At 45.2% G+C, this 18,308-nt stretch overlaps 1 protein-coding gene across 1 annotated transcript in view; it reads right to left on the reverse strand.

Annotated features, from left to right (window-relative positions):
• Positions 1–17,252, reverse strand: part of PCGF5 (polycomb group ring finger 5) — a 40,273-nt gene extending 23,021 nt beyond the window's left edge. Inside the window, exon 1 of the mRNA XM_081004630.1 lies at positions 16,959–17,252. The gene's annotated coding sequence lies outside the window, so the exon portion shown is untranslated. The remainder of the gene's footprint in view (positions 1–16,958) is intronic.
• Positions 17,253–18,308: the final 1,056 nt, after the last annotated feature.

The raw sequence follows: 18,308 nt of genomic DNA on the forward strand, positions 1-18,308 counted from the left end.
AAAACATTTCAAAATATTACAGCGGAGTTGTGTCTATGTATAATTAAATAATCCATACCAGATCACTACTGTTGTTGCCCTGTTTAATTTTGAACTTGCCAACCTGAAATAAAAGCTTCCCAAACAAGGAACTCTTGGGATAGCCATACATTTTAAAAATCAAAATAGCCTGAAGTACTGAATTCAATCTTTTCTTGATCATTCAAGTTTATTTTAAATAGCTGCATATATGTAATGCTGAAGTATAATCCCTAAATTCCTTTACCCCCCCCATTACTTCTACCTACATTCACCTTCCTTTCCTCTACTGCCTTCATTACATCTGTTTGTAGACTGCAAGCCCAACTGAGGCAGAGTTTGATTGGTCTACTTATTTTTTAAGGACAATATGCTTGGAGACACTTTGGCCCATGTAATAACTGCACAACATACTCTAATACATTCTCTATTTAAATAATGGGAATGAACACAAGGAACTACTACATGTTTGATTCAGCAGTGATATTTAAGCAGGCTAATTACTGGAGATCTGCTTGTCCCTTGGCTGTGAATTACTATTTCGGTACTAAGTACACATTTGTTACACACAGTGACAGGATACTGTGCTCATTATGGTATAATTTGGGGACAGAACAGTACATAAATGTAGCTGATATGTAAACATACCTGATGCTATGTTCTAAACCTCAATATATTTAAAGAAAAAATACAATTGTTTTCAGTGTGGTTTCTGACTGTGTAAAAGCCACAACAGACAGACAGACAGACAGACAGACAGCAGTAACAATGCATCTGGCTGAAATCATGCAGATATGTTGTCTCTACCAAAATTAGCCAGCTGTATGACTGCATCAAAAACTTCCCTTTTCAGGAAATTTGTCATCTAAGGGTAATGGAAGAATTGCATCTCCTGCTGCGTTGCTGCCAATAAGCTTCCATTCCTTTTTTTTTTTAATTAAAAAACCCCACAACTCCATATTAGTCAGGCAACTTGACAATTAATTAGCCACCTTTCTACAGTTCACATAAAACATAAAAACAATAATATAAATCCAGCGCCACGAAACAATAAACAAACAAAACCAAAACCAAAAAAACAGAAGCAGCAACAGGAAAGTTGCAAAAACTGTCAATACTGTGACTCCCAATTGATGGTGGAGGAAAACCCCAAGATCAGCTATGGTGTATTATGTTAGTTATAAAACCAGAAAAGTAGCTTCACCTGCAGACCATTTCCAGCTTTTTTCGTAAGGCACATGTCCCTAAACTGCAAGCATAGAGCAAGGAATATGAAAAGACTAAACCTATTGTACACTTCAGTTGTTTTATCACCCCAATATTTTTCGACCATAATACAGGTCTTTTTAAAATCTCATACAGGCTTGAAAGAGCTATACTTTAAAGAGAAAGTATATAATATAGAACTATCAGACAAAGATTTACAGAAGTAATAGAATAACACTTAAAAATTACGTCTCAAATAATGAAATATTTGTCCCATACAACTCAGATGCAATTTATTTAGCCTGGATTCCCCTAAGGTACAAGAGGATTATGGTGCCGGCTGAAGCAGAAATTTGCTTTCCCTTGAAATCAGTGGACCAGTGGATGCATTTAGGATTAGGGTGTGTACGTATAACTTTGATCATGACCTAAACATGTAGCATAAACAGATACATACACACTATCCTGGTTATTGCTAAATGTCTGGTACACTGGTCCTACAGTATAAATTACATTAGAGATTAGCTCTAATAGTTGTTCTGTATTTGCTTTGCAGAGCAGACCACAAAACTGGTTTGATTACTAACTTTCACATAAGTTATTGGGACTTATTGCTCTATCTATGCTATACTTATCTTGATCCCAAACTTTCATTGTCAGTTCTAATTTCTAACTCCATATATGCCTACCATTAAATGTTCTTGATCCGTTTGATCCCATTAAAGGGACAAAAGAAAATCTAAACCATTGCCTTAAAAAAAAAATATTTCAAACATGCTATCCACGGCAAATGTTTATACTAGTTAAAGGGCAGGACACTGGATTTTGACTGATTTTCATGGCAACTTGTCATGGCATGGAATTTGTATAGACAAGCAAGTTTATGTCTAGGATTGCAAATTAACTGAAGAAACCCTTTTTGATTTCTCATATAAGTTTTTATGTACATGGAAAACGAAGCTTTCAGTTAATCATGTGATTTTTTTAATTATTCATTTGGCAAATAATGCAACTTTAATTGATTGGCAAAACCCCCTCTGTGGGTTGTAGTTGACTATTCAGATGTCAGTCCCAGAAGGAATTTGATAAATTATTTCAGAACAATGGTTGTGAAGCAAAACTTCGTTTTTATTTTGGTGCATTCCTATGCCATCTTCAAAAATACATTTCCTTCTGTGTAAGTACTTTTTATAAGTAGCTATTACATTTTTTTTTAAAAAAAAACCTAATTTAAAAATAAATTAGAACCAATTCTAATTGTAGCAAAAGCTAGAATAAATTGGCACCTTAGTGTCAAATGCTAACTCGCAGCACAATCCTGTGCATGTTTACTCAGAAGTAAGGCACTGTGTACAATGAGAATTACTCCTTGAAATGTGACTCTAGAGTTGCAGCCTTAATTAAACACTCAAGGAATAACAGTAAAATTAGCACATTTTCACCGATCTACTGTATGCTTAAAATTAGTTCATTTGAGTTAATTGTCACATATAAATGCCTCCGGATTGTGAAAAGCCAACAATATAGTGCTTTCAGACAAAGAGTACTCAGACTGTGTGATAGCAAGCCTCCTTAAGTCTAGGGAAAATGGTAAAAAGCCCCTTTCAAAGCCACTCTGGCTAAATCTATTTTAAAATTAAAGTTTTATTGTGTTTGCTTTTAGATGCTTTTTGATTGTTTTAAAACATTTTAAGTAGGTTTGTTCACTTTTTAAATGTATTGCTCTATCACACGTGTTTGCTGCCCTAGGCTGCTTTGTGAGGAAGGGCAGGATATAAATTTAGTAAATAAAGGGAACATAGGGCTTGCCCTATTCCCCTAAGACAGCATATAAAGGAATCTCTCAATTATTTTGTGTATTTTTTTAAATACCTGCATCTAAAGAGCTATTTTAAGCATATCCAATTATTTATTTTACTGTTCTAAGTGCTGCCACCCCAATTTTACACCACAAGAACAAAACAGTAACCAACGTATCACGGCTTGTTTTCATTTTCCAGGTTCACAGGAGCGAATTCCGTATACCTTTTGTACAGATTTGTGGAGGTTGTCATTACCTAGCTAGTTATACAAATTTGTCCATAATTTGTAGTGATCAATTGAGCACTATTGCCTCCAGAATCTCTTCTCCAGCTTATAATGTTAAATGAGATTTTGCACTGTCTGCTTTCAACAGGCGCAGCATGCAAAAGCCAGCTGATTTGTTAGGTACACACACTCAAGCTCTTTATCATTTATCCCTTACTCTCAATAGAACTCTTGATTGGTTGTCGAGAAAAAGCACAGGCAGCCACGTTAGTTCGTATGTTCCAAAACCTACAGTAATGCCAACCAGTGTCGTAAAATAAGCGAGCAGGCTTTTGAGTTCTTCAGAGCAGCTTAGCATGCTGGAGGTTAAGCAGACTTTGAAAGATGGATGGCCCTTTGTCCTGGGTGCTTTAGTTGCGAATCCTATATTGTAGGGGGTTGGAGAAAATGACTTTTGGGGGTCCCTTCCAATTCTGAGATTCTATAAAAACAGGAGAAGGGGTGGGGGGAAGCTGGCGTGATGTTAAAAAAAGCCATAAAGTCTACAGCTGTTTGAATGGCTTTCTCGGACAGCATAATCCTATACATGTTGATGCAGAAGTATGTCTCACAGTATTCAGTGGGCCTTATTATCCAATACTGTGTGTTTCAGACTACAGCCAAAATAAACTATAACGCACCATAAAACAATATAACTAGGGTACTAACAAAAAGCAGCAGCTGACCGCTGCCACTTCCTTCCCCAATGCCTACCTGTGTGGTCCAAGAAGAAGAAGAAGAAGAAGAGGAGTTTGGATCTGATATCCTGCTTTATCACTACCCGAAGGAGTCTCAAAGCGGCTAGTATTCTCCTTTCCCTTCCTCCCCCACAACAAACACTCTGTGGGGTGAATGGGGCTGAGAGACTTCAGAGGAGTGTGACTAGCCCAAGGTCACCCAGCAGCTGCATGTGGAGGAGCGGGGACGCGAACCCGGTTCACCAGATTATGAATCTACCACTCTTAACCACTACACCACACTGGCTCCAAGTCTTACAGTTTCAAAGGAAGTTCATTGAGGTACGTGGTGACTGGTGCCCACTGGGTAGGGTAAAAGGTAAGGAGGCCAGAGACAATTATGGGCAGAGCCAGCTAATGTTAGCTTTGTCTTCCTCCTCCCTGCTGCATTTTAGAAAGGCAACACTTGAGACTGAGGAAGAAGCCGATAGCCAGTGCCACCCTCTAGTCCAGGGGTAGGCAACCTAAGGCCCAGGGGGCAGATCCGGCCCAATCGCCTTCTCAATCTGGCCCACGGATGGTCCGGGAATCAGCGTGCTTTTACATGTAGAATGTGTTCTTTTATTTAAAATGCATCTCTGGGTTATTTGTGGGGCAAAGGAAGTCTCTCATCCCCCCCCTGCCAAATATAGTCCGGCCCACCACATGGTCTGAGGGACGGTGGACTGGCTCCCAGCTGAAAAAGGTTGCTGACCCCTGCTCTAGTCTGGCTGTAGGGAAGGAGGTAAACAGGTGGGGCTGGCTGAGAGAAGACTGGGTTTGGTGGGGCAGGGTCCGCTTCCTTGAATGGACCAGCCTTCCTTGCTAATGGTTGTGCATTCATTCTTCTTTGGTTTGTGCTCTGATGTTCGCACCTTTAGTGTTTTCTACAAACCAGTCCTCAGGATTCTGGTCAACAGGGGGTGGGGGAGAGGAAGAGAAAGCACAGAAACAATGAAAGGGGTTGGGAGGTTGAAAAAGTGATTACTAATAAAGAGGGGTGTGTTTGGGCAGTATATGCTTTTCAGACAATCACAGTGATAGTGATGCAAGAATAAATAAAATTAATACTTCAGAACAAACATTGTTATGTAGGTAATTTTTGATTGGCTTTTGACATGCTTCATTTTTGTGTGTCTTGTGAAGTTGCATAGGAGAAACTGTGCTCTGCACATACACTTTCTCAATTTGGAACATTCCCATTTCATGTTAAAGCTCATTAATGCCAGTGTGCCAACAGTCCCTGGAGTCTAGGCAAAACTGGTCCCCGAGTGGCAAGAGTGTTGTCTAGCAATGCTATCTTTCATTTTCCCACCAGGGACCGAGCATAGTGCTGTTTCAGCATTGGAGCTGCTTTCCACAGAGAAAAAGAGTAACCCATTTTCCCCCTAGCTAACTCACCATACAACTCGTTGCACAGCCTTTCAAAGTTGTTGCGCCAGATTGTAAGGGCCAGGTGGTTGAGAGCGCCATGATTCAGATTGGTGGAAAGGGTTTCTTGGCCATGGAGGAGACAAGTGAGAACCAGGCGGTTATAGAAAAGCAGGGAAATGCCTGTTTTTAAAACTCAGATGAAAGGATGTGGTTTCTTTCGGTGGTAGATGGAGATGCACTTGGGCAACAAAATTCCTTCATAGGAACATGAACAAAAAACATGTCACAGTAGACAGCATGCTTACAAATGGGCCTTAGACTGGGCATTAGAAGAGATGAAATGGATCTTAAAGTTGACCAAGCTTTGCAAGTCCAGTCCTTATTGCAAAAAGCCCAAAGGTTTTTTGGAAGCAAGTTTGTTGTTGCCAATATGCCACTGAATCCCACCTGCAAATAACAGTTGTCTGGAAGTGCCCCTAGACTAGCATGCCCAGGGGTTCCAAAACACCTGGAGATGGCTTAAACCAGGGCTTTTTTTCAGTCAGAACTCAATTCTGGTACCTGTTTTTCTAGAAAAACACATTATTATCACTCCTATTTTTTCTTCTTCCACACCGCACTACGTGAATGGTCATGAGGTTTCACAGCATTGACCTAGGGTTCTTTCTAGTGAAACTGTGCCAAAAACAGTGCATGAAAATTCATTAACTGTTTGTGTACATTACATTTAACTTCACTTCTGTCCTAAATGCCCATCATCTCCACCATCAAGAAAGCAATTGTATACAACACCTGTACAGGATATGAATTTGCAACAATGGACCAAGTATAAGGGTGCTTCATATATTACAGTAGAATTAGGAACACATGAAAAAATTAGCACATGGTATCTTATAAAACAATGATTGAAACATGGAACTAAAAAGAATTTACAGTTAAGGTATTCCACTCAGATCCAGATTAAAATATGTTGTGACAAAATCCACATTGTACCACCCTAGACATATTGCCAGATTGCATCTCAGCTTAAATTCTGCTAAAGAACTACAGAATCTTATCGAAACCTGTTGTTTCATATTATTTATTCTTACTGCAAACTCCCCTTTCCTCTTCTACCTGTATTCACAACTGAGAAGTTAGTTCAAAACATTCCAGTTAAAATTATGTCTTGTGCCTGACAAGAGCAGGATTATAACTCCTGTTCTAGTTCATTAGACAATTCAAAGGTATTTTCTCTTAAATATATGGGTGAATGAAGCGACTCAGCAGCTTTGTCTTTCCAGGCTGCAGTGTGATTTGTCTGTCTGTCTGTCTGTCTGTCTGTCTCTGTCTGTCTGTCTGTCTGTCTGTTTGTTAAAGCTACAGGGAGAAGGAAAAAGGGAGAGAGAAGTCCTCAAACAGCAAATACAGCTTTGTCACCAATAAAAAACAACAACTAAACACATCCACCTGCACTAATTTATTCAAGCTACTTTTTCACAGATGGGCAAGCGAATTTGGATGGTTAAAATGCAGTCTGTTATGGCGGACTGAAACAAATACATATGCAGCTTATTTGTTCAGTCTCCACTACAAACTATTGCCAATTTTAGATGAGCCAATCCTAGTTTCAAACCAGTGGCAGTTAACAGTTTCAAAACTAATATATCACACTAACATTTATTTATTTTTTAATGGGAAGCTGATATAAAAGTTGATTCTGGCTGGGAGCAGTTCACAAGATCTTGTATTTTTGTTCATATGCAAATGTCTCAAAGTTCATGTGCCATTGATCTTGGATTACAATTGGCCCTTGGATTACAAAGCCCTTTTCCGTACCTGGAGTAAAAATTGAGGATGCTTCTTCTTCTCTGCCCTTACTGAAATGCCCTTCCTACCTGTTTGCCTTTCCTAAAGCGTAATTAGGCGAAAGGCCTGCTTCAAAATATAATGTATGTCACCTGCATGCCATCTTTTCTTCTACAGAGATGATGAGAGAAAACAACAGTACTGTATTCATTGCTGCTTATGAGTAATGATTACAAATCTACACTTCCCCCCCGCCCAAGATGGTAGTTGTAGTTAGCATATGATGCCTAAATGTGAAGCTTCCATCTCTGCACATGTATTTCATTTAGCCCTTTCCCTCTACTCGTGAAGCACAGGATTCTTTGGAAAAACTACTACTAATGCAGTAAAATCATAAAGAGGACAGACAACTCTGCAGTTTCCCCAAGTTCAGATAACTACTGCTCATGTTGAGTCTTGCTAAACACCCACAACAGCTTCTTGCCTCTACCCCTGTGTTTTACACACACACCACAAAAACCCCCACCAGTCTGTGCCAATACTATAATGCCTTATTATTACTTCCATTAAACCCAGTCTGTGGAATTCACCTGTTTCTAAATAATTCCTTCTGACCTTCACCAGTCACAGGATTTTATTATCAGGTATAAAAATCAACATGGAATTCAGATATGACCTTTGGGAGGAATTAGAGAGTTCGTGTATAGATTACCTCATCTTTCTGGGAACATTAAGGAGAACCAAATTATCTGCAATAAGTATGACCTTGCCTCTTCTCATCCCTTTTTCATTGCAAAATAAGAATGGAACAGAGTAACGTAGGGTTCTTCTGGCCCAGGAAGGTTTGTGTTAGATGTAATCTTATCTCAACATATACAGAACTTTGAGCATTAAAGACAGCTACGTTCAAGTAAGAATCCAAAATACTGTGCTGTTTGGAAAGGCAGAAAAGTCTCATGTAATTCAGCACTTGTTTGATCTTCTTGTGCTGAGCAAAGTTTCCTTGTTTAATACTTTGATTTTTCCAACACAACATCCTGTGATTAGAGATTACTTTCAAGACTGTCTTGATTTTCTGCCCACAGTGCAGCCTATATTAGCCAGTTGGATGTCCATGACCTTATATATCATATCTCCACTATTCCTGTGTCATGTAACCAGTGGTGGCTGACAAGGTCCTTCGCTGGGTGAAATCACCCAGCATCGTTCCATGGCAACCAGGCAGGATTCTTGCTCATATCTTTTAGCCCTGGGAGGTGCAGGATAGGAAGGTTAGGCTGCAGCCAGAATCATGCGGGTTACAGCTACATGGTTTTTGACTGGATAATCATAGTTGTGCAGGCAAGGGCTGTTGGCATCAGCTTCAGCACACCTTGCCTCCATTGCTGCTTCCTGGTGCTTAACAGTGCGGATGAGAATTTTCTTCACCATAAAGCGACTGCTGGAGGCTAGCAAACCATCTCACCTCCTGTTGCTGCCTGCCATGGGCGTAGTAGCCAAGGGGGGCAGGGAGGCGCAGCCCCCCATCAATAGAAATCAATAAAAATGCACAGCTAACTGAGGTTCTGCCCCCCCCCAACAAAAATCCTGGCTACGCCTAAGCTACATACACAACAACCTTCCATCGTGATATACAGAGGCCACTAGTACCCAGCACAGTTAGCACTGATCACATCAATGTGTGAGGTTTCCTTGTAATGTTCCTGAACAGCACGGCTATATTTACATGCTGTTCATTCACCCTCATCCTGCTATACACCTGCACAGGATCAAAGCTGCAGGATCAGACGACGGAAGAATAACCTATGGATTTCTACTACTCCAGACAGAGCCTCACTAAAATGATTATTTGGAAGTGTTGATACTAGCAAGTATCACTAGCAGCCTGACCCTGCCCATCTTGCCCTTCACCTCTGTTGCAACCCTCTAATGCAGCAGTTTTCAACCTGTGGGTCCCCAGATGTTGTTGGACTACAACTCCCATCATCCCTGAACTCTGGCCTTGCTAGCTAGGGATGATGGGAGTTGTAGTCCAACAACATCTGGGGACCCACAGGTTGAGAACCGCTGCTCTAATGTAACATTAGAGCCTGCGGAATAGCTCAGCCGGTAGAGTAAGAGACTATTAATCTCAGGGTCATAGGTTTGAGCTCCATGCTGGGCAAAAAGATCCCTGCATTTCAGGGGGTTGGACTAGATGACCCTTGTGGTCCCTTCCAACTCCACAATTCTACGATTCTAAAGGCATAGCACCTACTCTGCTAGTGCAACACCAAAGCATGTTGTACAGTGCTGGAAACTGACATACCGTATTTACTCAAATCTAATGCTCACCTTTTTTTGGCGAAATTACGTTGTAAAAATTAAGGTGCGCATTAGATTCAATGGCACATTTACATTCACCAGCAAATACCTTTTTTGGTTTTAAGGTTCTGAAAACTGAGGTGTGCATTAGATTTGATAGCGCATTAGACTTGAGTAAATACGGTAGTATAAGATGTCAGGTCAGTATAGCTGCCCACAGTTGTATAATAGCCATATCAATGATATACGAACAGGAAACAAAGATTATCGTTACTGCATTCAGGGAGGCCTCTCTGCTTTCGTGGAACTGCAGACAACTTTGCTACTTCAAACATGGCCGTTCTGACCTGCTTTGCAACCTTTTCTTGCTAGCCACTGGGTTCTGCTTTAACTACATGAACTTGCAGGGTTGCCACTAATGAGAACAAAATCACAGCTAGGGTCAGATATAATAAGCCAAATAAAGACAATGGTTAAAGGAATAAATAGGCAACAGGGTCACTTTGAACTGACAAAGGACGGTGTGCATCTTTCAGATCCACCAGACTCCCACACAACCAGTGTCACTATGGGCAGTTTTCATACTGAGAGAACAATACAAGATGAACAATATGAGATGAGAATTGGCAACCGCATAAAGTTTGAACATTTCACCACAACTGTACACTCTTTAATAAAGCGGCCCTCCCCTTTCCCTAGGAAAAATGGAACAGCAAAGTGCCTATCCTGTTGACACATTACCAGGATGTTGCTACCACTAGAATGGGTGCCTAGTTCAATTACTTCTGCCAGTGGATTTGAGAACCTTCAGATTGAAGTGGACTGGATTTTCAAGCCAAACCTACAGTAAGGGTCTCTATAGCCAAGCACAATTTCAGATAGAGTCCAATGCACAGCAGATCTATGGAATTTGCCTTGTTCACTTCTCATTCCCATTCCTTCTCAACCTTGCTGTCCTATCAGGACTAGTCATGGGGGCTTTTCCAGAAACAGGACAGTTAGTTGGGTTTTCATCCATTTCCTTTCAAACAGGAAAGCAGCAGTCCTTCCATTCTCAGTCAAAACAAATGTATGACACCCTTACCAGTTACAGAAAATCTTGCTACTTTTAGTCCCACTCTACAGACACTTTGAATATTTTAACACTTATTTTTACTTTGCAGGATTTATATTGTGCTCAATCATTGCAAACATCTAAGCGGTTAATATGAAATAATATATTCATTAGCATGCTGAGAAAAGGGTAAAAAAAGGTTGTTCTAATATTTGTCAGTAAAATCAGTAGTCTGGGTAAGCTTGTCTAAACAAAAAAGTGTTTAGGAGGTGCTGGAAGCAATACATCCAAGGTGCTTTCCTAATATCAAAGGGCAGAATGCTCCAGAGATTAGATGCTGCCAAACCGAAGTACCGATTTCTTTGAAGTGCATCAGAAATAAGGTCAAAGATAGTGATGTCAGGGGGTAATCAACAAAACTCCTGCATTAGATCGAATCATAGAACCGTAGACTTGGAGGGGACCCCAAAGGTCATCCAGTCCAACCCTCTATAATGCGGCAATCTCAGCTAAATCATATGACAGATGGCCATCCATTCTGCTGGGAGTCCATCACCTTCTGAGGGAGTCTGTTCCACTCTCAGACAGCTCTTACTGTCAGAAAGTTCCTCCTGACGTTTAGTCAGAATCTCATTTCTTGTAATTTGAAGCCATTGATTTGGCTCCTACCCTCCAGAGCAGGAGAAAACAAGCTTGCTCCGTCCATAAGACAAACCTTTAGATATTTGAAGATCGCTGTCATATCCCCTCTTAGCCTCCTCTTTACCAGGTTGATCATACCAAACTCCCTCAACTATTCCCCATAAGGCTTGTTTTCCAGACCCTTGATCATCTTGGTTGGCTTCCTCTGCCAGCTTGTCAATAGCCTTCTTCAGTCATGGTGCCCAGAACTGGACACAGTACTTCAGGTGTGGTCTGACCAAGACAGAATAAAATGGGACTGTTACTTCCCTTGATCAGGACATCAGACTTCTGTTGCTGCAGCCTAGAACAGCATTACTGTTTTTTGTTGCTGACTAATGTTACTAAGAAGGACACGGGTGGCGCTGTGGGTTAAACCACAGAGCCTAGGACTTGCCGATCAGAAGGTCAGCGGTTTGAATCCCCGCAACGGGGTGAGCTCCTGTTGTTCAGTCCCAGCTCCTGCCCACCTAGCAGTTCAAAAGCATGTCAAAGTGCAAGTAGATAAATAGGTACCGCTCCAGCGGTAAGGTAAACGGCGTATCCGTGCACTGCTCTGGTTCGCCAGAAGCGGCTTAGTCATGCTGGCCACATGACCCGGAAGCTGTACGCCGGCTCCCTCGGCCAATAAAGCGAGATGAGCGCCGCAACCCCAGAGTTGGTCACGACTGGACCTAATACAGTGGTACCCCGCAAGACGAATGCCTCGCAAGACGGAAAACCCGCAAGACGAAAGGGTTTTCTGTTTTGGAGGCGCTTCGCAAGACGAATTTCCCTATGGGCTTGCATCGCAAGACGAAAGCCCATAGGGAAATGCTGGCGGTCGGGAGCAAAGACTTTCGCCCACAGCCGGCCTTCAGAAGAGGACCTCTTCTGAAGGCCGGCAGGGGGCAAAAGTCTTTGCTCCCCCCCGCCTGCCTTCCCCCCCCCCGCCTGCCCCAGGCGATCTTAAAATGCTGGCGGGCGGGAGCGAAGCGTTCGCTGCCGACCCCCAGCATTTTAAAATCTCCCCGGGACAGCAGAGAAGTCTCTGCTGTCCCGGGGAGATTTTAAAATGCTGGGGGTCGGCAGCGAACGCTTCGCTCCCGACCCCCAGCATTTTAAAACGCTGTTCCGAAGCGGGGCGGGGGGGCGGGAACACCTGCCCCAGTCGCCCCGCTTCGGAACGCTGCTCCGAAGCGGGGCGGGGGGCGGGAACACCTTCTGAAGGCGGGCGGGGGGCGAAAGTCTTTGTCCCCCCTGCCTGCCTTCCCAGGGGCTTTTAAATCGCCCCGGACAGCGGAGAAGTCCTCCGGTGTCCGGGGCGATTTTAAAATGCCGCCCGCCAGCATTTTAAGATCGCCCGGACAGCGGAGAAGTCCTCCGCTGTCCTGGGGTTTTTTAAAATGCTGGGGGAGGGAAGAAAAGCCCTTGTCCCCCCCCCCCAGCCTTCAGAAGAGGTCCGGGGACAGACTGTCCCCGGACCTGGTCTGAAGGCGGTTTCCCTAGGAACGCATTAATTGATTTTCAATGCATTCCTATGGGAAACCGTGCATCGCAAGACGAAAAACTCGCAAGACGAAGAGACTTGCGGAACGAATTAATTTCGTCTTGTGAGGCACCACTGTAGTCACGGGTTCCTTTACCTTTAATGTTACTAAGACCCCCTAGATCCTTTTCACATGTACTGCCAGCAAGTCAAGTATCTCCCATCTCAGATTTGTGCAGCTGGATATTCGTAGAACATCTCAACTGGTACACCCTGACCGGTTGTACCTAACTCCAACTGACTCCTCCAGCCTCCTGTGTGTACTTTCTAACCCAGCTTCATTGGTTGTTTGTGACACAAGGCAGTATTTGGACCAGTTCTTTGGCCTTCTATGTCTTTGCATGAAATGACAGAAAGCTATCACGATGACTATTTCTTTTTTCCAAGTAATATCTGGCATTAGGCAATGCTGTTTTAACTTTAATGGGGCAACAGATTTGACAGAATTTAGACGGCTGTTCTGATCCAGCATTCGTGGCTGCCATGGTACACTTGGTTGCTTTCACAGACATAGCTTCTGCAACATCCTATATCATACAACTGTGCAAGTCCACCATGCAGACCTGTTGCAGCAAATGGCCACTCTATGTTAGGCACACAGATCTGTGCAGACTTGTCTGTATTTGCAGTAGCCTGAAAGCCTGTAAGTTGGTTAATTAGCCACCAGAGTCCTACTATTGACATGCTTGCTCTCTGCCTGATTCTGAGTCATGAAGCACTGACACTGATGACGCTTGTACAGTGGTACCTCGGGTTACATACACTTCAGGTTACATACGCTTCAGGTTACAGTCTCCACTAACCCAGAAATAGTAGCTTGGGTTAAGAACTTTGCTTCAGGATGAGAACAGTAATCATGCTCCGGCGGTGCAGCCGGAGGCCCCATTAGCTAAAGTGGAGCTTCAGGTTAAGAACAGTTTCAGGTTAAGAACGAACCTCCAGAACGAATTAAGTACTTAACCTGAGGTACCACTGTACTTGGCTTTTGTTGACAGCCACGGGGCAACGTCACAGGATGCTCTCCATCCTAAACAGCTCTTGGCTCAAAGACCCTTTTAACTCAATGGCTTGTCTTTCCTTAAAGGTGGTAACTCACTTGAACAATTAGATCTGGAGAACATTGTTTGGTACACCTAACTTTGGTAGTGGCTAGACTCATCCCATTTCTGCATAACGCCCATCTAGGCCTCTGAATTGCATCTGCAGAACATGCTCTTGGCCTAGTCCTCCCTTCTCTTTTGCCACTTCCAGAAGGGACACTGCATTCTTTCTCCCAGCTTCCACTTCCCTACTCTTGGCTATAGCAGAGCTAGCAACAGACTCTGTACATCTCCAGTCTGTCTATTCTGCGGCTCTGGGCTCTCTCCCTCTCCCCCTCTTCCCAACTCTTCTCACAGCCAGGGGTAGCATCAGCACTCAACATCCTTGGACACATCTGCCAGGGCCCTAGCAGGACCCATTGCCGGTGCCTGTTCTGGGGAGGCCTTAATCCCCTACTCCTGGCCCTCTACTGCTACAGCTCATCCAGACTTTCTTTTGTGCTATGCTTTCCAGGCGCAGGTCTACACTTTGTAAGTCCACCTGCATCCACAGGAAAACCCATTGTTAAGACTGAAAGGAAACAAACAACAATCTGCAGAAAACCCGTTTGCTGTGTGTTCTGATTCAGCAGTAAACAGCGGGGTTTCCTGGGGAAAGGTGCGGGGGCATAAAAACAAAACAAAACCTGCTTAGATAGTGATCTGAAAGGCACAGGCCTGTGCCTGGAAAGCACAGCACAAAGGGAAGTCTGGATGAGCCCTTAGTCAGATCATCAGAAACCACCAGAAGCAAAGGAACTGGGCAAAGTACATGCCCACAAAAAGCAGCAGCAGCAGCAGTAGTAGTAGTAGTAGTAGTAGTACAGTAGTACTATTTTGCACAGTTACAGTCCTACTGGGGCCATGTGGCCCATCCTATGCACATTGATACTGGACAGGCACTTTGGTCACATTGTTATCAGCACCTGCTAAAAAGCTTTTTGTTTAGGCAAGCCTAATCAGATGCGACATGTATTTTAATAGGTATTTAAACTACTGATTCTATTCACATTTGGAGTTGTTTTAATCTTTTGACCTTTATAAATAGTATCTCTTACATGTTCTGTAAGCTGCTTAGGAGTTTCAACAGTTCAGTGGCATACAATTTTTTTTTTATCAATTACCAATAAATAAATCCCAAACCACAGTAGTAGGGCACTAACTGTAAACTGTACATTTATGGAGTCAATTTACTTTGATTCTACAGGGGTGCTTGCTTTTGTATTTCATTTACATCTCACTTTCCTTCCATCACGAAACACAGCGCTCTCAGGTAGTTTTCTATTGAGGTACTGGCAAGACTCAGACCTGCCAAGCTTCAGCAAGGTGGCTGCATCAGGTGCCTTCTTGCCACTTTACTACACCATGTCTTGCAACATGGTCATGAATTTATTTTGAAGCTTTCAACCTTAATGATTCAATATTCAACATTTTCTTATAATCCATAGCATCACCAAGGCAATCTCCAAGGAGGAATTCAAAGTATTAAATAGTCCACAGGAGTTTCCCCTTATCTATGGCAGGAAAAGCAACAGAAGATTGCTGGGAAAGGTTCAAAGCTCCTGTTAATTTGAAATGACCTGGAACATCCTGACCCTAAAGAGACTCTTCATCAAAGCACATTTAGGATAACAATTTAACACACCCATTCTAAACAGGTGTGCATGAAAGCAGGCTCCAATCCCAGGCAAAATGTGTTAAGAATGGCATAGGTGGTTATGCGATAATGGTTAGAGTGTTGGACTAGGACCTGGGAGAGCAGGGTTCAAATCCCCACTGAGCCATAAAATTCACTAGGTGACCTTGGGCCAGTCACCTTCTCTTGGCCTGACCTACCTCACAGGGTTGTTGTGACAATTAAATGGCGAAAACCATAAAATAAAAACAGCTTTTGGACAATTAGCATCTTTTTACAATGTGTGTGTGTAAGTGAGTCCATCTTACTCTCTCTCTCTCTCTCTCTCTCTCTCAACACACACACACACACACACACACAGAGCGAGGTGAGTCATTATTCTGTGGAACTGATGATTCACCCATTCAGTCACCATCTCCGGGCCATACTAACAAGCAAAAACACACGTGGGTTGTAATCCACAAACCACTTTACACCGAAGGTCCTTCTCAATCGGCCGGATTCGGAACGGCGCCGGATTCTCTTCCCCTTCACCCACGCCCCCAATTCCTCAAATATTTATTCCCTATTTCCTTCATGACGAAAGTGCGGGGGCAGGGAGAACAACTATGCGCCCAGGGAGATGGGTACCAGGAGCCTGAAGGGGGGGTGCCTGAGTCCTGAGTGCCTTTAACGCTCCCCTTTACCGCACCCGCGAGATCGGGTGTAATATCAGCATGTCAGTTTCACTTTTGAGATCAGACAGGTGTGTGTGTGTTTGTGCGTCCGCGGCGTCGTGGCCCATCGGCGCCGTCAACACCGAGCGAGCGCCCAGCTCTCCCTTCGCCACATCCAGGACGTGCGTCGCTCCTCCATCTCCTCCTCCTGTGACATCTTATATAAGAATGATCCGAGCAAGCTCCAGAAGCGGAAGCCGGCCGAGCCACCTCGGGAGTAAGGAGCCGGCGGAACGGGCGCTCCTCCGGACCAGGAGCCTTTCGTCAAAAACTAGCGACATGCTAGAAAAAAGCTCGGCAGGGAAGAAGCGACGCAGCAGCCAAATGCAAGAGACACCCAAGAGGATGCGGTGCTGGTGGTGCTGCGCTCGGTTCCCCATTGCGAAGCTCGCAGGCACCATCGCCAGGACACCTTCCTGCCCCTTTCCAGTGATGGGAAGTCCCAGCTTCCCTTGACTCGACGCAGGTTCCTTAATTATAGGAGGCGGCGGGGACGCGGGAGAGAAAGTTAACTCTCCGCTCCGGCCCCTTCCCGAGCCTCGCAGGAGCAGCCTCGCTTCCCAGCCCGCCTTTGGCTTCGGCTGCTGCTGCTGCTGCTGCTGCTGCTGCAAGGCGCGATTCCGGCAGAAGCACGTTCAGCAACTTGTTATGACAGACGAACCCTCCTCCTCCCTCCCCCCCCCTACGCCATCCCGCTGCCCTCCCCCGCCTTAACTTTCCTCTGGGGTGGCGAGGGAGAAGCAGGGCGGCCGGGGACGAGCGGGCTGGCTGGGCAAGACGCTTTCCCTTACCTTCCCCCGAGCAGCGCAGCGGGAGCGCCCCGAGGACGCGGCGCGGGAGTTACGGGCGGGCGGGAGGCAGGCGAGGCGGCGCGGGGAAGCGAGGCGCGCTCGGCGCTGCTGTTCAGCTGACAGGACTTCCACGGGGGAGGGAGGAGGAGGAAGGACGGGGGGAGGAGGAGGAGGAAGCCTCGCGCGGAGCGGCGCGGAGGGAGCGGCGCAGGGGGGCGGAGGACTTTCCCAGGGCTGGTTGTTTACGCATTGCTGCCCTGCTCGGTGCACGCAATGCACTCTCTGATTGGACGCAAACTGGGGCACAGCCTTTCGCCGCCCGCCCTCGCCGCCGCCGCCTCGCAGCCATGCCGCCGACACACGGAGCCCCGCAGGGGAAGAGCAGGGCTGGCAAGTTCTGCCCCGCTTTGAGGGGACTTCGGCTCCCGTCGCGTGCGCGCTCCCGAAGCTTCCACACTCGCCTTCTCTCCCGCCCCCCCTCCCAACACACATGCGCGCGCGCGCGCAAGCGGAGCCAATGGTGTCGGGCGGCCCTTTTGGCGAGCGCGGAGTTTACCCTTCCTGGCCTGGCTGCGCACATGCTGCCAGGGCTCCGGCGGAAGGAGCGTGCGCGTCGCACATGCGCGCCGAGGTCCCGCGAAGCCGCGGCCCTTCCAGCCTGCCCTTACCCGCGCCTTCGGACTGACGGGAATTCTTAGCCGTGAATGGCGCGAGCGAGCGAGCAGTCCGGTGCCCGAGGCGCAAACTCCCCTAGCTAAAAGCGGGGGCGGGGTTACAATATTATTCCTCCCGCTGATCTCTCGTCCGCTCAGTCTCAACCTCTTCCAGCAATTAAAAAGAGGGACCAGGGGGACGCAACTAAAGGGAATTAGCGCAGCCCGATTCCAGTTATGTTTTGCGCACAAGTGAAGTCGCACTAAGTTCAGTGAGACTCCCCCTGCCCACCCTGAAAGTGTGATCAGGCACTTGTTAGTGCGTAGCAACAGCGTGGTGGGAGAGTTTATTCCGACGTGAGATAACCAGATACAATCGTGGGGCTGCTTCCCTGCGCCTTTGCAGCCCTGACGACGCGCTACTTTGTGCTTGTAGGCATGCCCTGAGTTATACTACTATTGTGGGAGTATAAGCGGAATCCTATATTGTTTTTGCTCTACAGCGAATCCGTGATCTAATTGTGGAGAAAGGAAGGCGGGGTGGGGGTGCTTTTTAATGAAACCCATGCCCCGCTTCTAGACCCCAATTTTAATCAAATCACACACATACGGACACACCCCACAGGTAAAGAGGAATGGCACAAAGCGCCCCCAGGGAGACTGCTGGGCTACGCGTTTAAGGTTATCACCGGTGAAT

This window comes from Podarcis pityusensis, assembly GCF_964106645.2.
Source record: "Podarcis pityusensis genome assembly, chromosome: 5".
Lineage (NCBI taxonomy): Eukaryota > Metazoa > Chordata > Lepidosauria > Squamata > Lacertidae > Podarcis > Podarcis pityusensis.